Here is a 12932-nt window from a genome sequence, read left to right as displayed (position 1 = left end):
TCAGTTTTCAGATCCAATTTTTCCACAGCGCTGTTTTGTAAAAACTCCCAACAAATGTCCTGGTTTGAGCAGAATCAAATACTTCTCCACACGAAAACTGAGAAATCAAAACTGACATTAAATCAAAATTCAACAACTTACCTCACCATTAAAGGATTGGTACTTTGAGCCCTATAACGAAAACCCAGAAGCGTTCTTATGAGTAAACTTGATTCTTTTCACTTATCAATGATAGATTAATGGAGGTTTGAGTTTCAGATTGGAGCCCATAAAATATCTTTTCAAATGAATACAGTTCTTGTGAGGGGAGATCAAATCTTATTTCTTTCTTGTTTTCAGGTGAAATGGATAATTAGTTCAAATGCAGTGAGAGTGACATGCAGTGACAGCCGCGGCCAGCGAAAATGAGTCTGGAGCCAGTGCCAAAAGTGATATGTTTTTATATATTATTATTATTATCTGTATAATAAGATTTTTTCTCCAGGAGAGTGGACATGACTCAAGTGACACACACACACACTGCAGACGATGTGAGTATCCCTTTCCATCAGCCAACCTAATATCATACTTGTACCCTGTAATTCACCCCCTCTGGTTCAGCCGGGCTCATATCATATTTAAAGTCGTGATGATTGAGTCCCCTCTGTTGATGGCATATTTCTCATTTAGGTTAAATCAAAGAGACGTGGTGTCAGACCTAACCACCGCTCATTACCATCATCGCTGGAGTACAGGGAGCAATTTACCTGTGGAGACATGGTAATGCTGAATGGAAATAGCCAAGAACAGGAGCTGAAATGATATTTTTTAATTATGTGGCACCACCGTTCCCATGCTGTTACCGAGGCCTTCGACGCCCAAGCCTCATTTCATGTTTTGGATCTCATCAGAGAGTGGTAAAGAGGACGCAGTTGAATGGTAGAGAAGGACCTGTTTGTGTAGAGAAGGGTGAACGTCCTCCCTCAGCGACATCCGCGCAAACAAATAAAAGCAGCGGCAATCACAGCATCATGGAAGGTTGACATTGTGTTGATTATCTGCTTAAGCAGGTGCTGTCAGCTCATTTTCCTATTCACGAACGTTCTCAGAGGCATCAATCAACCGTTTGATTCTCACTTACCTCTGGTTTGCGTTGCTTTTCACAATGGAGACTAAAGTTGCTGTGAGATATCAGCTGCTACTGACAACAGCAATTGATGCTGGGAACAAATGCAGTCTTAGGCTTCAGAAAGAATCATTAAAACACAACAACAACAACAAGAAAAAACTTTTACCCACGAGTCCTCTTACTTATCTTAAAATGATCTTAAACGTGAAATTGACTGGACGAAATTGTCCAACCAACTGGGCTCAGCTGCACTGAACTCATCTCAAAAACAAAACAATTAAAATAGAATAAAACCTAGAATTGAAACCCTGGTGCCTAAGTAACACCTAGAGGGATGGATTCCACCGCTGTAGTCAAGATCATACATATTATACACTATATAAAAGTATTGCAGCCACAACTTCTAAGACGTGTGTGAATTGCATTTAAATGACAGGTCCTTGCTATAAATTGTAGCATTATGCACATAGTTTTTATTGTATTATGCATTGGGTATCTGCAGGGCTCCAATGTGCAGTATTACGCAAGAAAAACAAGGGTTCAGTTATCTCTGTGTTTACCTGTATAAACCCCGCCCATGCACACAATGAACCCAATCGGTGTCACGTAAGGAATGAAAGAGGCTCACTCTGCAGGAGAGGGTGTTCAGACACCGAATCCACCGGGACACACCGATGATGTTCTTTATGAAAAGAAATATGAATTGGTCAACGGGTCGATGCCCTCACTTAGTCTTGCTTTGTGCTATCTTGCCGGTGATACCGATCGTGTGATCAGTGATACTGTATGATGTGAAGTTCGCAGGCTGGATGCGTTAGTTGTCTTCCCTGGACATTTACAGAAAATGATCTCACTATCAATAACAGTTTCTATATGATTGCAGGATTTGCATTATTTTATTAAAAACGGTACAGTCTATTTTTAATATGCAAAGTAGCAGGCCGACATACAGAACATATCTTTTTCCGAAGGATTCCCAAGAATGATTTGTGCTATTGAATAATATGCTATTGGCTATAGCACACGTATTACCGTTGAAGCCCCTATAGGAGAACATGAGGGGGATTATGTGAAATCAGAAATCATTCACAGCATCAATGTTCAGGTATTTGATCATATCCTTTTTTAACTGGCACGATTACTTTGTTTTGTCCTCAATTTAATGTGGCGAGCGGGTGGTGTATGGTAAATTGAGGGATAACAGTATTTCTGCAACGGGAAGCCACCTTGGGGATTTCAATCTTGTTATGCAGACATATGTCAGGTCTATGTAAGAAGTTTGCACAGTTATCTTTGATACGCAGTCCTAATCCTGCTGTAATGCTACTTGCAGTAATGCTGTTGTCACTGATTTTTGATATTACAAATTATAGATCATTGTCAGCATGCTTGACATAATTTGGCCCCTCTAGGGAGTTCCTAACCCCTTCAGCTCAACCAGGACAAAACTGAACATTTGATTATCGATACTGAAGCCCAGAGAGACAAACTCAATACGAAACTGCAAGCACTGGCTCTTAAAACCTGTAAACAAGTTTAAAATCTTTGAGTTATCTTTGGCTCAGATTTGAGCTTCTAACAGTCTGATTGATTGATTGATTGACAAGGCACCCTGAAGATCTGGATCTTGTTCATTGACAACTACCAGATGACCTGAGGGCTCTTGTTAGACTGCAGTAATTGAGCAGGTCGGTAACACACTGGAAACCCAAATCATTAGGTTCCGACAAGACGATGACAATAATGACAACAACAACAACAACAACAACAACAACTGTGAGCCAGTGAAGACATTTAACAACTGGTGTAATGTGTGCAAACAAAATAGTGTACAGTAAAACTTCAGTTATGGCATCATTGTACCATTGAGTACATGAAACGTTTAGAACAAGAAGAAAGAGACACAGGCAGAACAAGTACAGTACAGTATATGAAGCTGTGAGTCATGATGCAACCCACTTTGTCATAATAACATCTAAAATTATTCACATGTAATGAAAAATCATGCTTATTCCATATCAACTGTGTTCCATTTTACTATTATAACACAAATGGGAAATTGTGATTATCAAATTTATTTTACTATTTACAATTATTCATTGTTCATGACACACAGCGCTCATGTCAACGTGTAGGGAATGATGGTAGAGGTGTTTATGACACGTACATGTTCACAATGACATGATGTTATGATCGAGCTCAGGCAATATGACACTGTGATGGCTGAAACTGCTGCCACACAACTCCTCTAAGCACAGGTTTCAACGTACCAAGGAAGCATCGAGGAGGCACGGATCTCCGCTTGAGCCGTCAAAACTGACATCTTTGATATCCAACATGTTTGGAGTAAGTAAAGCCCTCCTTTTGAAAAGCCACCAGTTCCTCAAAATTAGCATTTGAGTGTGTTCTTCTTTTGGTTGTTCTCCATCCCTGCCTCTGGGTGGTGCCGTTAACGTTTTGTGTGCTTGCTCTTCTAGGAAATCAGTTGTAGTTGGTGACTGCTGATTGGACCAGAGGCTGATGGCACCTATTTCAAATCGATGACTGTGATTGACAGCTTCACTTTCTACTATTTTCTTGTGTTCTGCTGAGTGGCTAAAGTATTTTGGTATTAATAATATATATATATTAATACCAAAATACTTTTTGAAAGTTGTTTATTGCTCTTAAAACCACATTCAGAATGTTCAGGGGAATTGAACCAAGAGCACATGTGGGGAGCTAAATAATACTTAATGCCACTTGCATCAAACTTTTGCGGCCGTGTGGACTGTTCAGTTTCAAAAGGAGAGCGAGCACAAAGTGTGACACACGCTCACACACCTGGATGTGGTTAGGACTGAGGAAGACCAGGCCCGCTAATGACCCTCGCGAGTAATGGTTCATCGCTGTTCGTCACAGTGGAACTAGGTCTGCAAGACACAAATCTGAAAGAGAGCATGGCTCCGATGCCATGAAATTGTCGCAGAATACCACAGAGTTTCAAGCATAGCAAGAGTTTGAGTGGGCAGGCGGCCTGTTCTGGGTGACAGATACTTGAGCACTGACCTGGGTCACCGGCTCTTCAGGCCACAGTACCCACAGTAACAAACAATAAAAAGCAGCCCCCCGCCCCACACCCCTATCCTTGGACTCCTATCCTCGGCTCGGGTGACACAGTACTAGTCTACACGTTATCAGCACAGACAATGAATCACCATTAACCCCCTCTCATTCCCACACAGCAAACCCCTGACCCTCCACTGTTCATCACCAACTTGACCTCATTTGCATTCAGCTTGCAGTTTCACTGAAAATCCATGAACACATAGGTGTAATTTAAACCAGGGACACTGGGGACGTATTCCTACCACATTTGGAAATAGCCAATTTCATCCTCATTCCTTTTTAAAAGCATACGTTTTTAACTTTGTGGTTTACCTGTGTGGGTATAACATAGTAGACTGAGTGTTCAGCTGTGGATCAGGAGATAGAGAGAGCAGGTTGTCCACTAACCAGAAGGTCGGTAGTTTGATCTCTGGTTCCTCCGGTCTGCAGTCTGAAGTGTCCTTGAGCAAGACACTGCCCCTCACGGCAGTCAGAAGGGTACATATGAATTTCGGTTTCAGCATAATAGTGTTAGAAGGCTAGTTACTAGCCATGAGCCAGGTTATTATTTTCTAATTCTTAATTGTCCTTTACAATAATTGACTAAATGTTAACAATCAGGTAGACTACCTCATTAAATATGAGTTAGTCTACCTGATTGTGTATGGAACAGGGGCATGAGAATGTATCAGAACTGGAACTCATACTACCAGGGTCCTTCACCTTTTCACACCTGGGTGTGAAGTCTGTCCCAAACTCCAGCTACCATTGGTCACTGAAGCTGTTTTCAGACATGAATTGCATCTACACAACAGCAGGATAACATCCGCAGCATTCTCCCATGTTGCGTCCATCACCACCGATGGAGATCCCTCCATGATAAAGAAAGAAAAAGGAGCAGTAACTCAAATGAGAGAGGACAACCCAGACCTCTCCTCATATCACTGCATTATCCATCAGTCTTTTGTGTGGTCTACTCTTTCAGAAGAGTATGCAGAGGTTGTGTATACTGTGATGACACTTATCAACTTTCTCAGGGCATCGTCATCACACGAACATCGCCTCCTTCGTGAATTCCTTTGTGAATTTGATGGAAATTCAAAGAACCTACTTCTGCACTGCAATGTTAGATGGTTGAGCAAAGGCTTTTGAGTCATTAGGAATGAAATCAAAATATTCCTGGAACAGAACAATCATGAGGCCACACATCAAAAAATGATGTTATGGCCTTATTAGTTGAAATAACCTCACACCTAAATGACCTCACCTTAAAACTGCAGATCGAGAACAACTCTGTGTGACTTGGTGGCAGCTGCCCAGTCTTTCCAGCGGAAGTTGGAGATTTTCAAAATGGATCTGCAAGAGAACTGTACACATTAACCAGCAATGAAACAAATTCAGGGTGAGTGAGACATTTCTTCTCATGTTGAGTTCATACAAAAAACTGATTGGCAGTGGTGTAAAGTAATGAAGTACAAGTACTTTGTTACAGTACAGTACTGTACTCGGTAAAGTAACAAAGTAACAAGTACAAGTACTTTGTTACAGTATTTTTGGGGGGGTATCTATACTTCACTTGAGTTTCTATAGCTATCTCAACTTTAACTTTTAGTACATTATAAATAAAAAAATGCATACTTTTACTCTGCTACATTATCATAGGACACCGTCGTTACTCGCTACAAAATAAGCGTGGCCGGGGAGAGGAGTGTCTGGAACATCCTGTGACTTGATCCAGGGTAAGTAGAAGAATGTAGATGGGGGAAAAACATTTAAAATTGAGCACTTGAATTTGTTTTGCCAATTTGATAAAAAAAATGATGTACTTGTATGATTCTTGCACTTTTTGGGTAATATCTTTATGGTTGAATGCACTTATCGTAAGTATCTTTGGACAAAAGCGACAGCTAAATGAATTTAATGTAGTGTAATATAAATTGGTGCTCAGGGCCAGCAGATTGCAAACACCACTGATACAAGCATTCCTCACTGGTGGGCAGAGGAGAGAGATGCAAGTGGCCTTCCTGGCCCCCAGAGGGCAATGCCTCCCAGGAAAGATCCAGCAAATCTTGCAACCTGGCCATGCCAGTTTAATGTCTTTCGAAATTCGAGGTTGATGTCAAAAAATGTTCATTGTTTATCGGTGAACTGGTGAATCTATTAACAAGTAAGAGACTTCACAGATGCAAATCATCAGCATAATTAAAGGGGATGCCCTGATAGAGTATATTATATGTTATATATTATATATGATAAAAAGTCAAATTAAAACGATATAATAAGTAAATAAAATCAAGCATTAAACACAATAAAAAAGAATGTTAAAACACAACTCTAATTTAAAATCCTGAACAATATATAGACAAATATAAAAACACAAATTCTGCAGTGTGACACTAACTGTTTTGTCGCAATCAATTATTAGAATCAGAATGATCTTTATTGTCAGTACAGTACATTTCGCATGGATTCTCTCCTACAGGAAAATAAATAAGAAATAAAATTAGAAACAAATATATGGAATCCATAGGGAACGAATAAAGCAAAGTGACACAAGTGCAATAAGTTAAAGTTCAATTAAAAAATAATAGGCACTGGTTTAATAAAATTTACATTTACAAGAGTGTGTGTGTGTGTGTGTGTCTCATCTCGTCAAAGACCATCTCCTTCGTCTTCGGGGTGTTTAGGACCAGGTCGCTGTCTCTACACCACTCAGCCAGATCTTCTACCTCCAGCCCCGTCTCCTCATTGTCTGCAATCAGTCCCACTACTGTGGTGTTGTCTGCAAATTAGATTATGGAGTTGGAAGTGTGAATGGGGGGTGCAGTCATGGGTGAAGGGTGTGAAGAGCAGAGGGCTCAGCACACGGCCGTTTGGGGTTTCTGTGTTTGGGATGAGAGTGGAGGAGGTGTGGTTGCCAATTTTGACTTGCTGTGGTCAGTCTGTGAGGATGTCTTTGACCCATGAGCACAGCCAAGATCCAAGACCCAAGTTGTCCAGTTTTCTGACCAGTTTGTGGTTGATGACAGAAATTAAATTCTTCAATTTAAACGTCATTAAAAGTATTTATTCCTCCCTCTACTCCTTCTCTCTCTCCTCTTAGAAGCAAAAATAACATTACTGCAGCCTTCATTGGCTGGAATTGATGACGCCTATGTCAGGAGGCGAGGGGACCCTCCTCCTATAACAAGCTCACCTCTTCCTCGCTGCTATACCTAATATGTTACAACAACTCTGAAATGGACCTGGAAACCATCCACTCTCTCTCTCATTGAGTAATTCTGACACTATGAATATTCATGATATGCAAATAACACAGGCCCCGCCCACCACAGCTGATCGCGGTAGGTTGACCAGTGGAAGAATGTCCGCAACAAGATGGCTAGCCGCAACATCGCTGAGATTCAGCCATAAAACTTTCACGGACTGCTAATGCTAAGGCTAACTGTCTGCTGACACACCTGCCGTCCTCTCGTGGATGCGCTCCCTCCGCTTGCACTGGAAGTTTCCAGTTTCTTTGCCTCACGCAGGGCTGGACTTACATGGGCCTTGGCAAAATACAGCATGGACCTCTGAACACCTCTGACATCAACAATGGATATTTACCTCATAGGCTTTCTCTGCATCCATTATGCCCTCATCCTGGGCCATCTCTCCTAGCATAGCTTTCTTCTATTTTCCTCTTTTCTGGGGCAGTGCAGCCTCCACTTCCAAACATGTCTCCCTGTCCTGTTGCTCAATCTTCTCATTTGCCTACTTCACCAAACAGTCAGCAGCATCTCTGATGGCCTGAAAATCTCTAGAAACATTTTTAAGAGATTCCTCTGTATCCTTAAGCATTCTATTGGCTGATAGAATGTCCATTCCTCCAGTCTGGAGGTACTTGGAGGGTGGAGTTGTAAGCTCAAATATTCTCAGGAATAACTGAGCTGTGAGAATATTTTCAAACTTTAGAAGCCCCTCTTTGTACCCTCTGGCTTTGCTCTGTACTTTTGATGTTTGTGTCTTCTGTTCCTCTATGCCTGTCAGTGTGAACAACAAATCAATGTAAAGGCAGGCATGTGGTTTGCCAAAAGCTCCGAAGACCTTCGCCAGGGCAGCATGCTTTGCCCACCACGTTGTCTCTCCAATCGGAGCAATGCGTCTTTGTCTCTTGTCATGGCTCTCTCTCTCCCACAGGTTCACTCTTTGATGTGAGTCCTTGATAAACACGGCAGTGTCATTAAGGAGCTGAAATAGTGACCCACTCGCGATTACTATTTGTGTGGTGCATAGGGGAATTGTGACGCCATCAATGCAGAGAAGCCTCTGTACTGACCCTGCATGTTGGAAGCCCCATCTGTTGAATTGCCTATGCACAGGCCTGCATCCAATTCGACCTCCTTAAGGTCATCGGTGAGCAAGGTGACAAAGGACTGTCCAGTGTTTGAGCTGCATCGGACTACAGAAATCAGCCTCTTATTGACAACATCAGTCACATACCTCAGTATTACTGAACACTGATCATGCCCTGTTATATCCTGTGTTGTATCCAGTTGTACAGAAAACATTCCTGCTTTCAGGATTTCGGCAGAGATGTTTTCTTGGATTAAATCTCTAATGGTATCAATGGCAGAGTTCACAGTCGTTTTTGAAAATAAAGTAATGAATGAACCTCTGCCTCTTGATCCTGAAGCATGGACCTGTTTGCTTTTTTCAATGACACTGTTGAGGTACTCTTAAGTCAGCCATTTTCGTGTTGTGCTATCTTTACTAAACACCCTCTTAACAATAGGGATTTTAGCTTCCTGTTTTGGGTGAAGTTTAAAAAAACTCCTGCCTCATGGCAGGATCAGGGCGGGTAAACAAGTCTAGAGCATGTTCTCCTCTGTCGGTTTCCTCCACTTCAACCTCAATAATCTGGCTTGCCTAGAGAGAGAGAGGAAGAGATAAGTGATAGGAATCTTAATTGGTTTAGTTGTATACTTCCCTTTCAAAGATATAAGGCCAAGAGCTACAGTGACCCTTACCATGCACCCCAATGCAATATGTACTGTCCATGACAGAGGAAGGTGTAACATGTGTCAATGCATGTTTAATCACATCTACATACGCTTTCAGAAAATATATGGTTGGAGTGGTGTTATTAGCTTTCCCTAAATAATAAACCAAAAATGTATAGGCTGAGACTGATGTTTCTTTAGACTAATGTTTCTATGATGCATTTCCAATGTATTGAGTTTTTTAAATGCATTGATTTTAAATGTAAATCTATTCATGGGGCTGAAACAGGTAGTGCATCCAAAAAATGTTCAATGTTAACAGGGTCCATGGTAAGGCCCTTGTAGCTTGTGGCCTATATGCAAAATTGCACAATTAGGCGAAACCAATAATTATTTAAAAAAATCAAATACCTACAGAACATTCCAGAATATGCTAATATTATAATATATAATATCATAATAATATGATATTATAATATCTAATATAACATACAGTATATATATAACATAACAGCATTATTAGCATTATTCCTTACCTTTCTGGTTTTAGGCCTTAATGTTCTTTTTATTTTTTATTTTTACTTTAATTACTTATTTCCTTTCATTTATTGTTCTATGATCATGAGGAGGGATCCCTTGCCGTCAGATGTTGCTCCTTCCCCCTCCGAGGATGGTTCCTCTTCGTTCGGGGATTTATAGGGGCAGCCAAGGTCCTAGTGGGTTGGTCAGGGTGTTGCTGATGAAAATCCCTGAGGAGGCAGGAGTCCAGGATGTGTCAAGCCGGAACTCAGGATCTCTCTTCCGGCCCATACCCCTCCCAGTCGACAAGGTATTGGAGGCCCCTTCCTCGACATCGGGATCGGATGAGGTGACGGACGGAGAAGGTGAGACCCCTGTCGATGAACCGTGAAGGCGGTGGAGGTGGGGCAGCATGAACCAGTGGGCTCTCTCAGACCGGTTTGACCTTAGAGATGTGGAACGTCGGATGAACACGCATGGACTGGGGGAGCTTGAGCCTCACCGCCACAGGATTGATGACCTTCTCGATGGTGAAAGGGTCGATGAACCTTGGTGCCAATTTCTTGGATTCAACCCATAGAGGAAGTTCTATGGTGGACAGCCACATCTTCTGCCCAACCTGGTATGTGGGCGCCTGAGAACGACGACAGTTGGCAGAGGTGGCATAACGTTCAGCCGAATGGAGGAGAGAAATCCGTGCTTGGGTCCAGGTGCGGTGACAACGGCAGATAAAGGTCTGGATAGCCGGGCAGGAAACTTCTTTCTCCAAGGCCGGGAAGAGTGGAAGTTGGTACCCATGTGCACATTGAAATGGAGAAAGACCCGTGGGGGAGCTGGTCAGAGTGTTGTGAGCATATTCGACCCACAATAGCTGTTGGGACCAGGATGATGGTCTGTGAGACCATGCAGAGAATCGCCGTCTCCATCTCCTGGTTCTTACGTTCCTTCTGGCCATTGGACTGGGAGTGGAACCCGGAGGACAGACTGACCTTGGCTCCAAGCTGTCCGCAGAACTCCTTCCAGAAAACAGAGGCAAACTGGGGTCCTCGATCTGATACCACGTCGACAGGGGGACCATGAAGCCGGAAGACGTGGAGGAGAACCAACCTGGCTGTCTCTTTGGCTGAGGGGAGTTTAGGCAGGGGCACAAAATAGGCCATCTTGCTAACCCGGTCAACCACAGTGAGGATGGTCGTGTTGCCGTCAGATGGGGGTAGACCGGTGACGAAATCTAGTGATTTGTGGGACCAAGGGCAATGTGGCACTGGGAGAGTCTGTAGTAAGCCAGCTGGAGCCTGGCGAGATGACTTGTGTTGGTTGCAGACTGGGCAGGTGTTTACAAACTCCTTTGTGTCCTCCTCTAGGGTAGACCACCAGAACCGCTGAAGGAGGACGTCACGGGGTCTTTGGATCCCCGGGTGACAGGTGAGCTTGGATGCATGGGCCCACTGGAGAACGTCAGACCTCAGGGTTCGGGGAACAAATAGACCGTCAAGCACTGGGTTCAGGTTGACCCTCGGTGGCAGACCTCACCCTTTCCTCAACCTCTCAGATCAAGGTGGCAATCCTGCAGGAGCCCGGGAGGATGGAATCAGACCCATTGACAGCATTCTCCTCCCCTTGGAACTGGCGAGACAGCATCAGGCTTGACATTGCAGGAAACCAGGACGGTAGGAAAGGGAGAAATGGGAGCGGGTGAAAAACAGAGACCAACGTGCCTGGCGAGAATTCAGTCTCTTGGCTGTTCTAATATACTCAAATCCATACAAAAAAGGGTTGTTTAGTCCCCTCTATCCAGAGTTGGCACTCCTCCAAGGCCAACTTGACAGCCAGCAGCTCCCTGTTGCCAATGTCATAATTTCTCTCTGCAGGTGACAGGCATCGAGAGAAAAAGGCACAGGGGTGGAGTTTCTCATCCCTGGCCAAACGTTGATATAAGTACGCCCCCACTCCCACGTCGGAGGCATCCACTTCCACCACAAACTGACGATCTGGATCCGGTACCTGGAGGATGGGAGGTGAACTGGGACATGAGGGTCAGAAAGGCCCTTTCTGCAGCCTGAGTCCAGAGGAAGGGGACCTTGGAGGAGGTGAGAGCTGTGAGAGGTGCGGCAATGGAGCTGTAGTTGCGAATGAAACGGCGGTAGAAATTGGCGAACCCCAGGAACCGTTGCAACTGCTTGCGAGAGTCTGGAACTGACCAGGAGGTTACCCCCGATAGTTTGGCCAGATCCATCTGCATACTGCCCTGGCCCAAAATGTACCCCAGGAAGGGGACAGAAGTGGCTTGGAATTCACAATTCTGCCTTCACGAAGAGGGAATTGATATAGGTCTCCATGGCTTCCCTCTCAGGGGTGGACAGGGGGGATGTGCCGGGATGCACAGTCATAAGGGCGATGAGAGGGTAAGGCCATTGCCTTGGCCTTACTAAAGTCCTCCCTGAAATCCTGGTACACTGGAGGAACCCCTGCCACATCTGGAGTCGACTTGGGCCAAGGCCCGTGCAGAGGTTTGGCAGCTTGCCGGAGGCAGACCTGGTGGCAGGAAGAGCTCCACCCAAGGATGGCGCCCGTTGTCCAGTCTAGATGTGGGTTGTGACGACGCAGCCAAGGGTACCCTAGGACCACAGGAATACGTGGTGATCGCAGGATGTGGAACTGGATGGTCTCATGAGTTACCAGACAGGAACATGTGGAGCGGAGTGGTCTGATGAGTGACGGTCTCCAGAAGATGACCGTCCAGGGTGTTGACTGCTATCGGGTGAGAGAGAGGAACCCGACCAATCCCCAGCTGGCGGGCGAGCCTTTTATCCATGATGATGACATCAGCCCCAGAGTCTATGAAGGTGGAAAGGGAATGGGAACCCTCCTGGAGGGAGACCTCGTGCTGCGTCTGAGCCGGAAACCCCCAGGCCAAAAAACATACGAAGCTCTTGGGAGAATGCTTGGAATGAGGCGAAGGCAGGAGTCTGTCTCTCCCACTCAGCGGTCCCCCAGAGACGAGCTCTCCCCGTCAGATGGTTGATTGTGAATGTTACCTTAGCTTCCTCAGAGGCAAACGTGGGGGGTTGCAGGTGAAATAGCAGGGAGCAGTTTGTCAAAAAGGGCCTACAGGTTTCAGGATCCCCAGCATAGCATTCAGGAGTCCCCACTCGGGGCTCAGGAGCAAACCTGGGTGGAGAAGGTGCAGGAGCCGGCGGTGCTGGGGGTGCAGGAACAGCAGTTGTTAGCTGCTG

The sequence above is a fragment of the Scophthalmus maximus genome, chromosome 15 (genome assembly GCF_022379125.1).
Source record: "Scophthalmus maximus strain ysfricsl-2021 chromosome 15, ASM2237912v1, whole genome shotgun sequence".
Lineage (NCBI taxonomy): Eukaryota > Metazoa > Chordata > Actinopteri > Pleuronectiformes > Scophthalmidae > Scophthalmus > Scophthalmus maximus.
This window is presented reverse-complemented; position numbering follows the sequence as displayed.